Source organism: Littorina saxatilis, linkage group LG11 (assembly GCF_037325665.1).
Source record: "Littorina saxatilis isolate snail1 linkage group LG11, US_GU_Lsax_2.0, whole genome shotgun sequence".
Taxonomy (NCBI): Eukaryota; Metazoa; Mollusca; class Gastropoda; order Littorinimorpha; family Littorinidae; genus Littorina; species Littorina saxatilis.
Window position 1 is genome coordinate 26,796,750 of NC_090255.1, and position 19,737 is coordinate 26,816,486.

The following is a 19,737-nucleotide window of genomic DNA, read 5'->3' on the forward strand; positions in this document are numbered from 1 at the left end:
TTTCGTCCAAAGCAGCCAATAGATTATCCAACGGTATTACACAATGGATACTGTCAGAAAAGGTTTTAGTTGCAATCGTCTCCTTTTTCCATCCCTATGATAATTAGAATTCAATCAATCAATATGAAGCTTATATAGCGCGTATTCCGTTGGTACAGTTCTAAGCGCTTGTCGAAGAGTTGTCAACACAGGACTAACAAAGAAACTAACATCTACAGACGGACACGCACCCTATCACACACTAGCAAACCCTGATAAACATACAACAAACAACTGTTTAACAACAATGTACACATCAATAGCTAGGTCCAAACTAAATAATATTAAGCACAAGGAAAACATCTCTCACAGAGCACAGCACAATAATGTCTTTTGGGGCACAACACATCACGTCGAACATGAAAGTCGCAGCCAGCTACGGGAAGAACTGAGTCTTCAACCTACTCTTGAACGCGTCAAGAGACTCAGGGGCTCTGGCGAAGCTCAAGCGGCAGGGAGTTCCAGACGGAGGGGCCCGCGGAGGGAAATGCACGCTGACCATCAGATGCGAGTTTCGAATGAGGGATGTGAAGGCGGTGTGGGTCAGCAGCAGAACGAAGGATTGCCCCTCTCATAGGTGAAGGCAGAATGTAAATCAACAAGATACATACATTTAAAGAAAACACTGTATGTTGATACTAGCTATTTCTCCCCGTGATAAACAATTTACCTTATCGTATCTTATCCCATCTTATCTTATATTCTTCTTCTGTTCGCGTCTTTTCTGTTTCCGGCTTATCTGGCGTCAACCGACAATACCCTCCGAATAACGACGTGTTAAGAGCAGGTGGGTTCTCTTTCCCTCGCCTTCTTTTCACCTGCCGATAGAGGTATGAGTCACCGGGTTACCTATCTGTTTTCCAGAAGGATATATTGTCATTCATGTTAAATATTCTTTCCTTTTCATGTAAATATACTTGTGAAGAATCACAAATCTGTGTGTAGATTTCTACGTGAAATAATTATTCTACTTTGGATGCATGCACACAATCAACAGTATCGCCGCTTTTTGCGTGGTATTTGAATGTTGTGTTGAATTAATTACAAACGTTACACTTCTGCCAATCTGCTAAAATGAAATCAGCGAAAAGGTCTTGCACTGCCGAGGAAGCAGCCAGTCTGTTGACATTTGCAATGAGTTAGAGTGAAATATGCTCTTATTCGACGGTAAAAAGCGAGACAAGCCCATAGCAGTCAACACAACAGTGTTCGTGGGAAGAGCGGTAGCTTTAACCACGTTTACAAAAACGTGTGGTAAAAAATATTAGCAGGTAAAGTACCTAAGCATAGCAGGAATCAAACTACAGTGAAAATTCTTTTCGCTGTTTTACTTTCCTCGTGTTTGAGTGCTTGTGGATATTACTCAAATAAAGTGTGACATTGCTGAAACTGAACACTTGGAGCAGGTGTCTCACTGTGTGGTCCCTGCCTTGTTTTTTTGTTTATCTTTGACTAAGACAGAAAGCTAGAGAGAGAGAGAGAGAGAGAGAGAGAGAGAGAGAGAGAGAGAGAGAGAGAGAGAGAGAGAGAGAGAGAGAGAGAGAGAGAGAGAGAGAGAGAGAGAGAGAGAAAGAGAGAGAGAGAGAGAGAGAGAGAGAGAGAGAGAGAGAGAGAGAGAGAGAGAGAGAGAGAGGGGAGGTGGGTGCAGATACAAAGATAGACAAGACAAAGAGAAAGAGACAGTCATATACAGACAGAGACACAGACAGAGAGATCAAGAGAGAGAGAGAGAGAGAGAGAGAGAGAGAGAGAGAGAGAGAGAGAGAGAGAGAGAGAGAGAGAGAGAGAGAGAGAGAGAGAGAGAGAGAGAGAGAGAGAGAGAGAGAGAGAGAGAGAGAGAGAGAGAGAGAGAGAGAGAGAGAGAGAGAGAGAGAGAGAGAGAGAGAGAGAGAGAGAGAGAGAGAGAGAGCCTGTGTGCGCGTGTACGTGCGTGCGTGCGTGCTTGTGCATGCGTTTGTCCGTCTGTGCATGCGGGCATGCATCAGCCTGTCTTTCTGGCTGTTTCTTTCTGCAAGTTGCGGAAAAATGTTGAAACAAATTTGGAAAAAAAGAACATATAACGTGGATGCATACAAATATATGGTATGCAAAAGTCGCTGAAATAAAATTCAGCGGCACGAACAACAACTCCAAGTGTGGGCTACATGATGTGTGTGACAGCGTGAGGAGTGTGAACAATATGTTGACGTGTGGCTACATGATGTGTGTGACAGCGTGAGGAGTGTGAACAATATGTTGACGTGTGGCTACATGATGTGTGTGATAGTGTGAGGAGTGTGAATAATATGTTGACGTGTGTTAAAACATCATGTACAGGTATCAGCATTGCCAACCTAAACTTTGAAACGTAAATGACTTAATGACAAGTCATACATATATTATATATTGTGTACACCAAATCGGCACAGACAAGCAGATATATGATTTTCCATACCAATTTGGAACATACCCAGAGGCGGACACAAATAGATTCCTGTTTATTTATTTGAAATATCTTCGGCGGTGTGTAACCGATTGCTTCGGGGGTGTGCAACCAGAAAAAAACAGAGACTTCGGAGATGCGCAACCGACAAATCTTTGAATGTCTTCACAGATTCATGAATGAAATATGACGCTCCTGCACCACTTTAAATCATAACATCTGACCCAGATGTCAAGAAATGACCATAGATCACATTACAATCGCGTGTAGCCTGTCTCATGTGCTTTAATTTCCCTAGTAACTGCGGAAAGTCAAAATTTGCACATAATGCGCTTGAAATGTGTAAATACTTGAAGGCCAACGTTCACACACACATTGAAGCAATGAAACACATCGATGATATGATGCTATGACACCTTAGGCCTAAGCACAAACGGTAGTTTTGTGATGATATGTCATTTGTGAGGAATTACAGGTGATTTTGTGCAGAAACTTACGTCGCGTGTCTCCCTTCGGACAGAAAAATCAGGGTGCAACCGCTTCGGACAGATTTGCCTAGTGCAACCACGGTATACGGTGTGCAACATGTGTGCGAAATTTAGTGTCACATCGATCAGATTCGGCTTAGGAAACTGATAAAAACCCGTGATTTCGTGTGTGTGCTTAGGTATGTATACATGTGCGTGTGTGTGTGCGTGTGTTTGTGTGTGTAGTGAGAGTGTGTGTGTGTGTCAAAGATCCCTTATGTCCAGAACAATTTTTTTGTTGATTTTGAAGTTTCGCGCAAGTTTTTCAGATGTTGTGTTTTGAACGCTCTTTCTTGTCTTGTTTCGTGAGTAGTCTCGACCAGCACGAGAGCTCCGTCTATTTTAGTTACTTTACGTCAGGACATGCAGATGACGTCAGAAGATTTTGAACGCGTCATGGTATTGTGTTTCATGGTGAGCATGTTCCCTGGGCCAGTAGCTGACTAAGCCCAACAGTGGTTATTTCGAGTGCTAACACGCCCTTGAGAGGGGTAAGTGTAGTTACTGAATGCTCGGTTGATTGGATGTTACTGTTATCATCTTCTTGTGTATAATACCATTCTGTGTGTGAATGTGAATGTGAATACGTGTTACAACCGTTTGCTTTTGTGAATAACCCTAACCTGTTCCTGGAAGGTAATCTGAAAACAAGAGGCGAAGCCTTCAAGGCTCACGTAAGAAATCGACAAACAGTAACACAAACTCAATCACTCTGTCACACATACACACACACACACACACACACACACACACACACACACACACAGTAAGCATAGGTGACACTGTGCAAGAAAGCGAGACACTAGATAGATCTATATCTAGCCTATTTAAAAGTCCAAGGTTTAGGGTCACTTTTGATATGTTGACACTCTTAATTCATTAACCACAATTGCGTGTGTAAAAATGAACACAGTAGCCCTAAAAATATACTTTTACACGTTTTTTGGCTCCACCGCACGCGCAGTCTTGGCTCATGACCTTGTGCACATACGTGTGTTACGTCACAAAGCTGGAAGAACAAACATGGCCGGCTCCAGCAGCGAGAAAGACAAGTGGAGTACGGACCGGTTTTCAGCCAGCCTTGGGTTTTACCGTATCAGTTTGAGCCTCTTCGTTGTCAAAATGCTGGTGAGGCTAGACCACAAGGAACTGTTTGCAACAGAGCCAGCTTAATCGGCAATACGAAATGGTATGTGATTCTCTTTGTTGTGATGTGTACACACTAGTCCGCTAGATCTAAGTCAAGTGTGTTTTTCACAGATCAATTGCTGTGCGTCCACATATCTGTAAGCATGTGAAGATTATGGTATTTGTTCAGGCTTCGTGGTATTTTGCTTTCCCCATCTCAAATCAAGGATTTCGTCCTGTGACTGTTTAGGAACAAACAAACACAAAAGGCAGTTCCTTCCCTTTTGTGTTTGGACCCCTCCATATTCTTTTCAAACCTTGTTCGTTCCGTGTTGCGTCTGCTTTTTGTTGCCTTGTAACCTGGGGAACGGGGCAAAAGGGGTAAAATAAATGGTTACAGAAATGATATCGAATGGAAATGGTAAAGTGAATGTAGATCTAACAATTGCATCATGTTATACCTATGTACGCCTCTGCATAATGGAGAATTTTCAAGTTGAAAAACGGTAGAATTTAATGTGCCCTCACTGGCCAGCCATAGCTTGGGTGATTTGTTTACCATGGGAGACAACTACAACTTCGTTTTGCGCGAGCATTTGAAGCAGAACTCTGCACGTCAACAAATCTTTGGTAAGTAAAGTATTTCGTCTTTTTTGTGCGATTTAGAGTTTGAATTAAAAAGTTGCCACTAAAAACTTGCAGTATCAATGAATATTTCCGAGGTTTTACTTTGTTATAGGACATATAAACGATCGGAAGCGATTGGAAGCGATCGATTTGATACTGCAGCAGACGATGCTTTGACAGTCTGTAATACGCTGCAGTGTTCGCTCGAATATATGTTTTTAATTCCTTTTTGACTCACATGCGAAGCAAAAGTGAGTCTATGTACTCACCCGAGTCGTCCGTCCGTCCGTCCGTCCGTCCGGCCGTCCGGAAAACTTTAACGTTGAATATTTCTTGGACACTATTCAGTCTATCAGTACCAAATTTGGCAAGATGGTGTATGATGACAAGGTCCCAAAAAACATACATAGCATCTTGACCTTGCTTCAAGGTCAAGGTCGCAGGGGCCATAAATGTTGTCTAAAAAACAGCTATTTTTCACATTTTTCCCATTTTCTCTGAAGTTTTTGAGATTGAATACCTCACCTATATATGATATATAGGGCAAAGTAAGCCCCATCTTTTGATACCAGTTTGGTTTACCTTGCGTCAAGGTCAAGGTCACAGGAGCTCTTCAAAGTTGGATTGTATACATATTTTGAAGTGACCTTGACCCTGAACTATGGAAGATAACTGTTTCAAACTTAAAAATTATGTGGGGCACATGTTATGCTTTCATCATGAGACACATTTGGTCCCATATGATCAAGGTCAAGGTCACTTTGACCCTTATGAAATGTGACCAAAATAAGGTAGTGAACCACTAAAAGTGACCATATCTCATGGTAGAAAGAGCCAATAAGCACCATTGTACTTCCTATGTCTTGAATTAACAGCTTTGTGTTGCATGACCTTGGATGACCTTGACCTTGGGTCAAGGTCACATGTATTTTGGTAGGAAAAATGTGTAAAGCAGAAGGTCAAGCATGTGAGTCGTATGGGCTTTGCCCTTGTTTTGTCTTTTTCTTTATGAAAATGATCTAGTTGACTACTTTTCTTGGAATGCGCAAGAGGATGATAATCAGCAGTAGCTAAATATCTGTATTTTACTGTAAATAGGACCGAATTTTTTCAGCCGACCTTCACCTTCACGCCGGCGCTAATGTTTTTTAGGTCACAAGTATGGCTCGCGAAACAGATCTAAAGCTGCTGAGACAGTGTTGTGTATAAAATAGATTCACCGGAAAAAAAGACATTATTTATTGTACTTCTCATGATCAAACAATGAGGTTAGCTACATGTATATTCTAACGTTGCCTTGTTGAGAACTAGGCGTGCGAGTCTGTGTGCGTGTGCGTTTGTGTGTGTGACGGTGCGTGCGTGTATGCAGTGTGAGTGTGAGTGTGAGTGTGAGTGTGTGTGTGTGTGTGTGTGTGATTCCCTGCCAGATTAAATGTCTAAAGTGATATAACACAGAATGACTCATACTCAGTTTAATTTATTTTTCAGCTTTTGTTCCAATTACAAACCATGGCGCTGTGTGTTTTGTGTGGTGATCCGCTCAACCTTGGAGAGAAGACTGTTGTGCCAACAGACAGAGGAAGAGATCTATACCATAAACAAGGCTAGTCTGGAACGTGGTGATGACGTTTGTCTATCAGAAGGAGAAGCAGTGCACGAGGTTTGTCGTCGCAATTACACGAATGCACGTAACATTCAGAGCGTTTTGAAGAAGAAAGCAGAAAAAGAGAACGCTTTATCAAATCAATCTAACACAGAATTTGCGCTCACAGTAATAATGTTTTGACTTTGCTAAATGTTGCCTTTTTTGCGGCAAGGAAGGAAACCTTGACTCGCGCTCTGGTCCCAAAGTGTATCCTGTTAGGACACTTGACTTTGAACGCACAATTTTTCAAGTTTGTTCGCAGCGCTGTGATGAATGGGCAGACATTGTACGAAGCAGACTGGAGTTTGTATCAGATTTGCCAGCTGCTGATGCAGTCTACCATCAAACCAGCTGCTGATGCAGTCCACCATCAAAACTGTAGTCTTTGCTTTCGGAGCAGGAAAAGACCACCACAGTTTACTCAGTCGCATCAAGGCAACAAACAGGTGAAACTTGGTCGACCGAAAGATGAGAGGAAAGCTGAAGCGTTGGAGAAAGTTGCTACCTACCTGGTTCAAAATGAAAACGAACAGATAACAGTGAACGACCTGATTATCAAAATGAAGGAGTTTACAGATGATGCTTATAGCCACCCGACGATGAAACAAGAACTTCAAAATTATTTTGGTGAGCAGCTCGTCGTCACGGAAGTCAACGGCAAGTCAAATGTCGTAACATTCAGGAAGACAGCCTCTTCTATTCTTCATAACTTTTATACAAAAAAGGTCAAATGTGAGGATGCACAGAAAGAGCTGATTCTCAAAACCGCTGCAGAACTGCTAAAGAATGACATAAGAGCAGTGCCGACATCCCGTGCAATGTACCCCAGTGATGATGACATTTCATCGCATGGAGCCAACTTAGAGTTTGTTCTAAAGTCCTTACAGATTCTTCTTGAAAACATCTTCAGGGGAAAGGAAACCAGCGTGAAAGTCTCATCGATTGGACAGGCAATTATGCAGGCATCTCGCCCACGATTGTTGCTGTGTCCCCTACAGATCGGACTAGCTGTGCAAATGCATCATTGTTTTGATTCAAAGTTTCTCATTGACACATGGTATTCTCTGGGATTCTGTTCATCGTACAAGGAGGTTCTGACCTATGAAATAAATGCTGCCGTTTCAGAAAACAACGTTGCGTTTCAAGTTGATGGCCATTTTACCCAATATATCGCAGACAACCTCGACCACAACACAGCAACACTTGACGGGTGCAACACATTTCATGGAATGGGAATGATCGCCACTGTCACTCCGACCATCGGGAAAACAGACAGGATCAGAAGAAGAACTGACGTCAAGCCAGAAGAAATAGTGAAAAGAGCTAAAGTTGACATTCAGTACTACAACAGACAAGCGTGTGATGGCCTGCTGAAGCTGAAATTTGAACATCTTGAAAACGTGTTTGTAGAAGATGTAACATCAAAGGTGGATCTGGTGTGGAAAGCTTGCTGGCGGTTGCAACCCGACAGACCATCTTGGTCTGGTTTCATGCAAGCCATCCACAAGGGCAGATATCCAGGACAGTCATCCATAATATTTATGCCGATGATCGACATGAATCCCAGTGACACCACGTGCATATTTTCTACCCTGCATTTCATCAGTGCTCAGGCAAAGCGCAGCAACACGACACCTGTGTTGACATTTGACCAACCCTTATAGTGGAAAGCTCTTGGCATCATCTCCAGTGAGCCAGATGACAGCGACCGTAAAGCCATTGTCCTTCGCCTTGGACCCTTCCATCTGGAAATGAGTTTCCTGGCGTGTATTGGCCATCTGATGGAAGAAACGGGTCTTCATGAAGTGCTGTCTACTGTGTACGCACCAAACGCAGCGAGCAACATGCTTCAAGAGAAAGCTGTGCTGCGTGCCGTTCGAGGACACATACTTGTTGACGCAGCACTAAGTATGCTGCCGTTGCTGTCTGACATATTCCGTGTGCCACTGCCACTGCCCGAAAGTGACACAGAAAAGAATAGAGATAAAAACACGCAAGATGAGCAGACAGGAACACTTTCGACCCCTTACGAGTCTGAACTTAATGTGAACCAAGTTGACGCACTGAGCATCAATAAGGACACTGCTGTGCAGCTTCACGGTGTTCTAGAGTTAGAAGCAGCCTCGATGAAGGAACTCAGAAACAACCTACAGTTGCAAACACTTGCTGAAGTGTTCCTCCAAGACAATGCGACCTTAGAGGATATCCTATCAGCAGGTGAAAATGCGTTAGTGCTGCTCTACAACGGTAGTTCCAGAGAGGGTCTCGATGAACTTCGCTACCGACTCTTCTGTTCAAAGGTAGCTATTGGAACAACGTTTGTGCAAATTCACACTCTGCCACCCACTTCAGCACCTGCCCGATTCCACAGCATGCGAGTGTACTTGCAAGTACAAGAATGGATGGGACTCAAAGTGGCCATGGATCCCACGGACTACGGCTGGAAACTTGAGCATGGCATCCTTGTTCCAGTGACAACAGATCTGCCGGCAGCACCAGCCGATGTGTTAAACTGAGGTGATTCGCTGCACATGCAAAAGTGGTTGTGACACAAAGCGGTGTAGTTGCAGGAAACACGGACTTGAGTGCACATCTGGATGTGGGGAATGTCGCGGTGTTGGCTGCTGCAACTCGCCTCTACCGTCTTTTGAAATCGAGAGTGAAACATCGTAACCATCATGTTTTCCTCAAACGGTAGGGCTATTGTGTTATGCACTCTTTTCTTCAACTGTAGATGACTTTGAATGAAAGCCGTCCTAGGAAGTATTCTGCTGAAGAAGACAAAGGGATAGGAATAGGTATAGTCATATTAAAGAATGCGTATTTCTTTTATCGTCCGTACGTGAACAACGCATTGCAATGCGTTATTGTTCATTTCATTATTTTATTATCCCAGGGCTGGGAAATTCGGGTAGCTTCCTCCAAATGAAAGCTTGCAGCAACAAGAGTGGTGCTAACCAGGTGTGCGCGTGTTAAGGTGTAATCAGCTAACTGCACTAATAGCAGAATGACCAAGGTCTTTTACGTTTTACTGTGGTGACACGGGGGTGGGACATGGATACCGTTTCTTAGTCTGCACATACAGTTGACCCTTGTCCGTCCACCGGCTTAATAAAGTGTTCCTTTTAGATGATGGTAGGCTAATGAAGCGCCGTAGAGTGGAATTTTGCGGCGTTATTGGCAGAAACAAGGGTTTTTATATGTGACGTAATCAAACCGTCATAAAAAAGTTATGCAGAGGCTGCCAACGGTATAACTCGTTGGGAATGTTGAGACAGGCTATCTAAATGCGTTGCAACAAAAAAACTTTCTGTAACCATTTGTTTTGGGTCTAAGCATAATTCTGGACAGGTTCCCCACGCTATTGTGTGTTTGTTTGTTCCCGATGAAGCTTACATCAGCGAAAATTCGTACTGTCTTGTGCTGTTCTTGTATCGGTGAGTACAGATATCTTTTGTTTGTTAATTTTGCGCAGCTTATAATAAATGCTTCCACAGTGATGTTCACACACGACTATCATCTTCTCTGTCAATTCTTATGAATTCTTCACTTACACAACAAAACATGTAGACAGCAAGTAACATTGCGCAAAGCCTTTTTCTTGCAGACACAACTGTGTCAGTAAATAATAATTATTTCTTAGATAAGTGTTGCGAAACGTTCAAAGGGAAATAAACACCTTTTGTTTTTGTAAACGAGCAGACATAATTTATGATCTCAAATTAGATCTAAAATCATACGATTTTCTTAGCAGTGGCGAAACGCTGATGGCGTGACATTGCGAGCCGTTTTGGAACGAAATCAGAACTGTCCGGGCAAACACGTTTACAGCAGTTCCAACTTTCTGTTCATTAATTTTTTTCTGGTTCGCAATATCAGACAGTCACACTACAAGATAGTGCGTAGATCGGTATTCTAAAACACCACGAACAGACAGGACGTTGCTTCTATTTAACTGTAGTCACAAAACCTCAGTCCCATTGAAAATGTGTGGTAAGTGCCGAAAAGCGACCCTGTGACTGTGAGATGCACTCAGTGGGACCCTGAATCTACCTAGTCGGGTTATTGACTCTCATTCATGAATGTTCAAACTGTTAATGCTACTGTTCGTGTTGTTTCTGTGATTCACTGCAAGTTCTGTGTATACCTGATAATCTCAAGGTCAGTTTTCTGCTATGGTAACAGAGTGACATGTGTATATTGCTTCAGGTGTCAGTGCAGTAACTCCAAGAGGAATCTAAATTCGAATGTCTGGAAAACCTGGATGAGGAGATAGACAGCCTCACAGAACGTCCTACTGCCTTGAAACTACTATGCGTACAAAAAGGAATAGGGGAGACTCAACATGAGTAAGTAACACAACACAAAACAGAAGATTTCCATTATGATATATTTACTTTATCTAAAACTGACAACAATGTGTCCAGTTTTTACAATAACGAAAATATCACATGGGGTAAAAACAAACAACATATATCATTAAAACTATAAGCACAAACATAATTCTGATTGCTATCAAATTAATGCAAAACATATGAAATCAACTGCAAATGGGAAGCGCTAAAATGTGTGTGCACTGGAATCAATGCAAATGAACACCCAGAGACTTTTCCAAAAAAATGTATTTACAAATCTTTGATCTACGTACGAGCTTTTTCCTTGCTCCAATGTGTGTAACTTCTGACCATACAGCAGTTAACAGAAATCATCTTTGTAATGCTCTCCATGGCATAGATTCTCAAAATCATTGTTTTTGTTTGTAGGTAACATACCTTAATTGATATACATTGGCACTAACTAGTCTGAGGAAAGCACATGTATATTTTCAAACATGTCAGGTATATTTTCTTTAGTTCTAAACACACTTTCAGAAAAAAACATACACATCTGTATTTTCGATTCAGAAAATGACAAAGAAATACAGTGCAATCATTTTTGATTCTGTAATTAAAACTTCAATTTTAATTGCAATTTTGAGAATTTTAATGAACAAACTCATTAATCAACTTTAAGTTTTACACTTTTAAGCTGAAATATTATTTCATAGTCCATTCCTGGAACAAAATTTCTTTCAATTTGATTGAAAAATGAGGTTACCACAAGGCATTTATAAAAAATAAAAATAAAAACGGAAAAGAAATGTGTGGGGATATCTTCTGGAAGAATTGAAAATTAAATGCGAAGTTGCATGAAGCTCTTTTCGGTGTTTTTGCGGATACGTTTTACACATGCATATCAGCAAAGTTTTGTTTCATACATACGTACATATATATGTGGGCGTCTCTGATACTGAGCACAGACCAAAAATTGACAGGTGTACAACTTTGGGGATGTGTTTGGACACATTGCTGCAAATATGACAGAACCAAATGTTATTCATTTGCCTTCTGAGGCATTTTACTAATAAAATGAACGCTCAATATTACAAAAATCTGTTCTTGTGAATTTATAATATATTTTTGTAATCCGATGAGCGAGTCAAAATGGCGACGAAATGTGTGACATCGGTCAACACGCAACTTTGAAGTGCTCGTTTTTTAAAATTACACAGTTTTCAAATGCGATACAGGTGTTGAAAATACCACAAAGGATGAAAGTTAAATGATACTAAGCAAAGTTGATAAATGACAAGGCATTTCGCCTAAACAGGCACGGTAAAACGTCGGTCGCGTACATCCATTTTTCAAGAAAATATGAGAGTAGAATTATCTAAGGCCAGCAAAGCACATACACTAACATATTCAATAACAAATGGTCTCAAGAACTCACATTTTCACTGGCTTCTTTGTGCTGTGAATAGCAAGTCGAATCACACTATGGATGTCTCTTATGAAATCATTATGTTGCCATACCCCAAAGATTCAAGAGACATTTGACTTTGGAAAAAACACTCCTGAGAACACACCACAAGCATGTTACTCTCCAAACAGTGAATTTTGAATGACAAAATCGATTTAAAATTCAGTAAAATCAATAAAAAAAAATATATAATCGAAATGCTGCAAGGCTTGTTTGAATTTTGTTCAAAACTCAAAATAGATGTACACACCAAATGGCTACTGGTTTTGACAAGCAAATTCAATGCAATTTATTCTTCAAAATGACGAAATGGAACGCTGAACGTCATTACAATACGTAATTTCGTCGTGACGTCATCCGTGGCATATTTCTGTTCGGCCCGTACACTGTTATTCAGCCAGTACACTCAGGTATTTGGCCTGTGAACCTGTACCAGGCTTGATCCTGTTGGAGTAGGCTATATATATCAGTCTGCTTAACCTCAACGTCTGATGACCACAATCGGTGCAGAAATTAGATATAACGGGTTTTAAAGGCATATGTACTCGATGACTATACACGCTAATTGCTTTACCAACAGCTGGAGACATGCTAAATTAAGTTCCCTGCAAAATATTGTGGTCTAGGACCCCTTCAATGTTGAGATATGTTAATTTTCATTTTGATCTGGATCGTCCTATTTATAGATTTGGCAACACATGTAACGTTGATGCAAGGGAGCTAACACCGCGGCTTTGTTGACATCCTCACTTTTTCAAAGGCTAGAACAAGCTGTAATGCATGTATTATGGTCCGCGCATGGTGACATATCGTCATTATATGGTCTTATGGTGCGTTTGACATCGATTGTGGGCAACCTACACTTTGTACACACGGGAGTGCGTTAGTATGCCTTTAACTGACAAAAGTTTGTTTTTCTTCTTAAAAATAAAAGGTGTATATCTAAATTCAGTCAGGGTTTGTGGTCCTATCAAAAAAACATCGTCAAAATCAAAGAAAAATATCAAACCTTAACTGTTTTTAACGGACAAAAGTTTACTTTTCTTCATCGAAAGTTTGAATTGAAATTTAGTTAGGGACAACAGATCTACCTACAAAATTTCACTAAGATCGGTGAAAAAATGGGGTTTAACGGTTTTTCAAACTGCCAAAACTTTGGTTTTTGTCTTGAAAAGTATGTTCTGATATTCAGTTAGAAACAACAGACCTACTAACCAAATTTCACAAAAATCGGCTTAAAAATGAGATTTAACGGACTTTTAACTGCCAAAAATATTGTTTTTTTCTCTTGAAAAGTATGTGTTTCAGTTTAATTAAGAACAACGGACTACTATGCCAATTTTTGTGACAATCCAACTTTAAATTACAAAATGTCACACTCTCCGTGCCAAGATTGAAGACGCCCACATATATACATACACCATCATCCTCATCTCGATTCTCAGTCTATCTGAAAACAAGGGAAGATGTGCCAGAAAGTATAAAAAAATCACACAGTTCTTCAAAAACTATGCATGGTACAATCAGCATGAATTTGAAAACCTGCTCTACGTCACACAGACACAGCATGTCTTGTGATTCTATCCACCCTCTCCAACCAAACACGTGCACGTTTTCTCTGGTTCGAATGTCTGAAAAGCTCAAACTAAGCTGCTGTTTTATTCTTTCTTGCTTTGCAGGAAATACAGATACGTCCCTTACAGGCAGCTGGTCTGCTAGCGAGTGGGGTTTCTCGGCAGAAGCATCAGGGTACCCTTCCCAGCCTGTGCAGTCGAAACATCAGGAATATTTCCCAAACGGATGAAGAGTGGGGTTCAAATTCCCTGAGCTACAGCAAGCTGAAACATACTTCTACCAATCGTGTGATTGCGTTGAACTATTATCTTTAGCTGGACAGCTTCCCTTAATATCTTTAGTTGAACAGCTTCCTGCATGGTAGGGAAATGATACTGGGCTGTCACGTGGTCCGGTACATGGTTCAAATGCTCCAAAACTTTGTTCCAGATTTTTCGACTGTTTGTGTACTCCCGGCCGCATTAGCTAGTCCATGAGCCGGTCAGCACAGCCTGTGTATTCTCTGATTGTGGGATGCCTGAAACATGGTTTTTCAAAAGTAACTCGCGATCTGCACATATTTTAACATGTGAATAAGAACAGTCAAAAGTATACCGAATTTATGCCAGACTTTCTTCTTCTTAATTATTTCTTCATAAAGACTACTGGAAATAAACAAAATGTCCCCCCCCCCCCCCCCCACGCCCCCATCCCACCCCACCAAGGCCTTAGAACACATTTTTTTTTTATATTTAGGTCGGCTTCTTGTCATTTGTACTGTAGTACGTCTTGCCACCCGTGCTGTCATTGCCACCAGGTATATCAACAATCAAACTATATCAGATCTGCAAAAGGCTTTTACACAGAAAAAAACCATCTCCCGACTTGAACATATACCAGGAATTAACATCCTGACTGCTTTTTGGCTCACGTAAGTGTAGCCTATGCGATCGTAACTTTGTCTGTCTGTGCGTGCGTGCGTATGTGCGTGCGTGCGTGCGTGCGTGTGTATGTCTGTGGTAGAAACTCTAACATTTGAAGACGTCACATTACATTGACGTCACATTATGACGTAAGAGGGTTAGACGTCACGCGAAGGAAGTACTGAAAGTCTCGGTCATTATTATTTTGAGCGGGCCGAAACTAGTTGACAGTCGTGTCCCTGTAAGTAGGCTACATGCAGACAGACAGATCTAGATCTAGTGTCTCGCTTTCTTGCACAGTTTCACCTATGCTCTTTGTGTGTGTGTGTGTGTGTGTTTGTGTGTGTGTGTGTGTGTGTGTGTGTGTGTGTGTGTGTGTGTGACGGAGTGATTGAGTTTGTGTTACTGTTTGTCGATTTCTTACGTGAGTCTTGATGGCTTCGCCTCTTGTTGGAGCTGGCATTTGTTTTTAAGGAATGAATTACACGTGGATCGTTTTAGAAATCAATTCATACAAATCTACAGTCGCACAGAAAGTACCCAGATTGTGGATTTCTGGTATTTGTCAAAATGGAAGGATGGTCATATCCCATGTAAAGGCCTGGTAAGATTTGAGTTTGTGAACCTAATCGTTTACACGATAAGGGCCGTGTATTTAAACGGACGCCTTTATGCGTGGATGACAAATACCTAGCACAGAAAAGCACGAGTTGAGATGGTGAGCTCAATCGTTTACACGTGAAGGGCTGTGTATTTAAGAGGACGCCTCCATGCCTGGATGAGAAATACACTAATAATATAGGGAATACATGTTAGTTATTTTAAAGGACACTTTATTTATTTTATTATTTATTTATTTATTTATTTATTTATGCTCAGTTGGTAGAGCACTGAACTTGTGATCCCTTAGGTCGCAGGTTCGACTGGGCCGGTGTAACACGAGAAAATTACTCCCACGAGATTTTTACTCCGGAGTAAAAATTTCGTACGAAAATGTTACTCCCTTTACTGACGAAAAAAGCACTCCCCCATTACACGAGAAATTACTCCCCACGACAGGTGAGTTCCGAGTAAACATTTTGTACACAAATGTTGCTCCCCTGACGAATAAAAAACTAATAAATTATTTCACCCTAACACGAGCAATTTAACATCCCATGCCAGGTGTACGAAATGTATACTCCCTTGTCCCCTGTTAGTCTTGGTGGTGGAAGGGTTGGACGGAGGGTAGCGCGACATTCGTTTGCGCGAGATCACATATTGGCATTATCCCTTCGCCCGCATCCCATTTTCGCGTACGAGAGTTTTACTGGAAGTAAAATAAATGTGGAGTACAAATTTCGTGGAGGGAGTATTTTTTTCGTGCCTTGGGGAGTTCTTTTCTCGTACGAAAAATTTACTCGGAGTAAGAATTTCATACGAAATGTTAACTCCGGAGTAAATGTTTCGTGGAGTTAAACATTTCGTGTTACACCGGGACCGACACGGGTCAACTTTATGTGCAGACCCAGAGACGGTAGCCGTGTAACCACAGTGGCACGTAACAGACCTCGGTCGTTATGCCATAAGTGCAGATGGCTGATACCACCTAAAACACGCATACACTTGTGTATCTCATCAAAATCCGTGAGGGCATACAACTCGAATGATCATATAACCCATATCTTATCCTTACAAGGGGAAATATGAAGGACATGAAGGGGCGGGGATGTAGCTCAGTCGGTAGCGCGCTGGATTTGTATCCAGTTGGCCGCTGTCAGCGTGAGTTCGTCCCCACGTTCGGCGAGAGATTTATTTCTCATAACTCATAACTCATAACATTTTATTGATCCAACAAAGGAAATTAATTTAGTCATCAGCACATATAGGTCATTAATTAATAACTATAAAAGAATAAAAGAAGAAAATTCATAAAACCCATGATATAAAAATACCCTTTTTTCTTGCACACCTGACACACCGACACACCAATACACATGCATACATGCCTACATACATACCTACATACATACCTACATACATACCTACATACATACCTACATACATACATACATACATACATACATACATACATACATACATACATTCCATGTTAAAGTGTAGTTAAGAACATCACAGTAATTATATCATTGTTTGGATTAACAGATAAGTTTTTATGTAAATGATGATAACAACAATCCATAATTAACGCTATTGCACTACCAAGGAAGAGACCAACCAAACACATAAAAACCAATAACAGTAATCATCATCAGTTATCACAGGTATCACAGTAGATTAGCCATCAGGTAGTTAGACTCAATTGGGCAAAATATAGTGTCAACACCATCACAACAAAGCTAGAGCTCATTTTCACAGCACTAGTTATGATCAAACACTAGTTATGATCACACTTTGTGTGCAGACTCTCCTCGGTGTCCGAACACCGTCACCCCCGTGTGTACACGCAAGCACAAGACCAAGTGCGCACGAAAAAGATCCTGTAATCCATGTCAGAGTTCGGTGGGTTATAGAAACACGAAAATACCCAACATGCTTCCTCCGAAAGCGGCGTATGGCTGCCTAAATGGCGGGGTAAAAACGGTCATACACGTAAAATTCCACTCGTGCAAACCACGAGTGCACGTGGGAGTTTCAGCCCACGAACGCAGAAGAAGAAGGACATGAAGCATTGTCTATTTGTTTTAAAACTTAGTACCGCCTTTCTGTGCGAATGTAGATTGTGTATGAATCTATTTGTAAACGCCACACGTGTAATTCATTCAAAAAAAATTAATTGTAGATCCAAAAAGCAGTCAGGGTGTTGATTTTTGGTATGTGTTCAAGGTAAGTCGATAGATAAAAAACGCTGGCGCTGGACCCGAGTACTCTTCAGACTGGCTCGCTCCCCCAGTATGAAAGTTTTTGTCTTGTGCACGTGGATTTAAAAAAAAAATAGATAAATATTTATTTATTTTACACAATTAAAACAATTATTGGAGTAAAATAAAACATTAAAACGTTCATAATAAACAAAAGTAAACAAGAATTAAAAAAAAATAAACCGCCCATGCCGGGAATCGAACCCGGATCACTTGGATTTAAAAAAAAATAAAAATAAAATTATTTATTTTACACAATTAAAAAAATTATTAGAGTGAAATAAAACATTAAAACGTTCATAATAAACAATAGTAAACAAGAATTAAAAAAAAAAAAATAGACCGCCCATGCCGGGAATCGAACCCGGATCACTTTGGCCATAGACGAATCGCTTTCCACCAGGATCACTTGGATTAAAAAAAAAAAAAATTATTGATTTTACACAATTAAAAAAATTATTACAGTAAAATAAAACATTAAAACGTTCATAATAAACAATAGTAAACAAGAATTAAAAAAAAAAATCCGGGAATCGAACCCGGATCTCTTTGGCCATAGTCGGAAACGCTTTCCTCCAAGCCAACTAATCTGACAATCGCCAGTGAACTCAAATGCCTATAATCCTCGCGCAGTGGTACACGCACGCAAAGCCTGGTGTGGTGTCGCCGGCTGGGCGGTTTATCAGCTGTGTGTATCAATGTTGTAGCAATTACACTGGGTTTGCATGATCTCAGTCAATGCAGAACATTCCCTGCACAATTTTTACTGTAGGCCTATGTAGCATGCTGGGGACTGTTCACCTTACCAAAAGTTTAGATCTGGTGACAATAGTAATTTTTGATTCCAGCTAACACTGCAAATGTCATGAATTTACATCAGGGGGTAGTTTGCGACTGAAAAGATTACTTGACACAAGCATTGTCTTAGCTCAGACCGTTCTATAAATCTATAGATCTAGCCTGTGGCGCATCTGTATTCCAGCGATATCAGCCGAACCCAGACACATTGTTAAGGCACCAACTCGTATTCACTGCGCATCAAAACAATGTTTACTTGTATGTGTTCTGCGCGAACTTAGAATCCGGTTTCATTCTAGAATGGACCGGGTCCAGCTTGGAATTCTAACCCTGCGCAAGTACAGGGGTGCCATTCTAGAATGAAACCCTTGTTGCTGGTCCATTCTAGAATCGGCCGTGCGCAAGGTTGGAATTTGGGTCCAAGTTGGAATAGTCATTTCAGTTCTATCACACAGCCAAAGCCACAAATGTGGATTTTCTGTTTGTTTTTGTTTTTTGTGTGTTTGGTTGGGTTTTTTTCTCGGGTTTTTTACACTTTACTCAAAGACATCGTGAATTGGGATTGTGATGTTCTGAAAGTGATTACGATTTTGAGAGACACTCAGCACTGATCGCTACGAACGGAAATTTCCGGACTGACAGTGTTTTGCCGATCTCGCTTGTAACTTTTAATCTTATTCATATACATGAAGTTGGTCTTCTGAATTGTGAAGATATAATGTCAACTTTTTTTTAAACCTGTGACAACAGCTCTATAACTCACTCTGTCCTTCTGTTGGTCTGTCTGTCGGTTAGTCGGTCTGACCGTCTGTCTGTCTGTCTGTCAACAAAATTGTCAAAAAACCGGACATTTCCGAGAGGGAGACAGCGCTGACATTGCAAGCGGCCGCAACCGGCTCTCATCACAAAAACAACTGCCCTGCAAACAATACCGCCCTGATAGTCCCCCTTGCTATGGTCTGCCTTTGTTTATTGCGTACTCAGGAGTGTCAACTTTCTTGACAAGATCGCCAAAGGATTTTTTTCAGGGGTAGACAAATCAGCCCCATTTTATCAAAGGGAAGGTGCAGGTGGAGATAATTCAAGGGAAGACAACTCTGTCTTACCTACAAACATTACGGCCCCCTTTATTCAAGGGTTTCATTCTAGAATGGCACCACTGTACTTGCGCAGGGTTAGAATTCCAACCTGGACCCGGTCCATTCTAGAATGAAACCGGATTCTAAGTTCGCGCAGAACATATGCATGAATATAAAAGCATGTGCTCTGACCTTCAACGCATTCCTTCTGGTGAGATTGTCCGCTGTTCGTCACCACGGAGTTTCGATGGCTCGTCGACTGTACCAGCCTCGCGCAATACTGCCGTGTCCGGACGTACTTGTATGAAGGAAAAAACACTGCCAGTGGCCACATA

At 41.2% G+C, this 19,737-nt stretch overlaps 1 protein-coding gene and 1 long non-coding RNA gene across 2 annotated transcripts in view; both read left to right on the forward strand.

Annotated features, from left to right (window-relative positions):
* The first annotated feature begins 3,390 nt into the window (after window positions 1-3,390).
* Window positions 3,391-19,737, forward strand: part of LOC138980858 (dopamine D2-like receptor) — a 36,651-nt gene continuing 20,304 nt past the window's right edge. Inside the window, exon 1 of the mRNA XM_070353736.1 lies at window positions 3,391-3,479. The gene's annotated coding sequence lies outside the window, so the exon portion shown is untranslated. The remainder of the gene's footprint in view (window positions 3,480-19,737) is intronic.
* Window positions 3,960-14,411, forward strand: LOC138980857 (uncharacterized). Its single transcript, XR_011460462.1, has 3 exons — window positions 3,960-4,177; window positions 10,598-10,737; window positions 13,867-14,411. It is a non-coding gene; the product is annotated as an uncharacterized lncRNA (long non-coding RNA).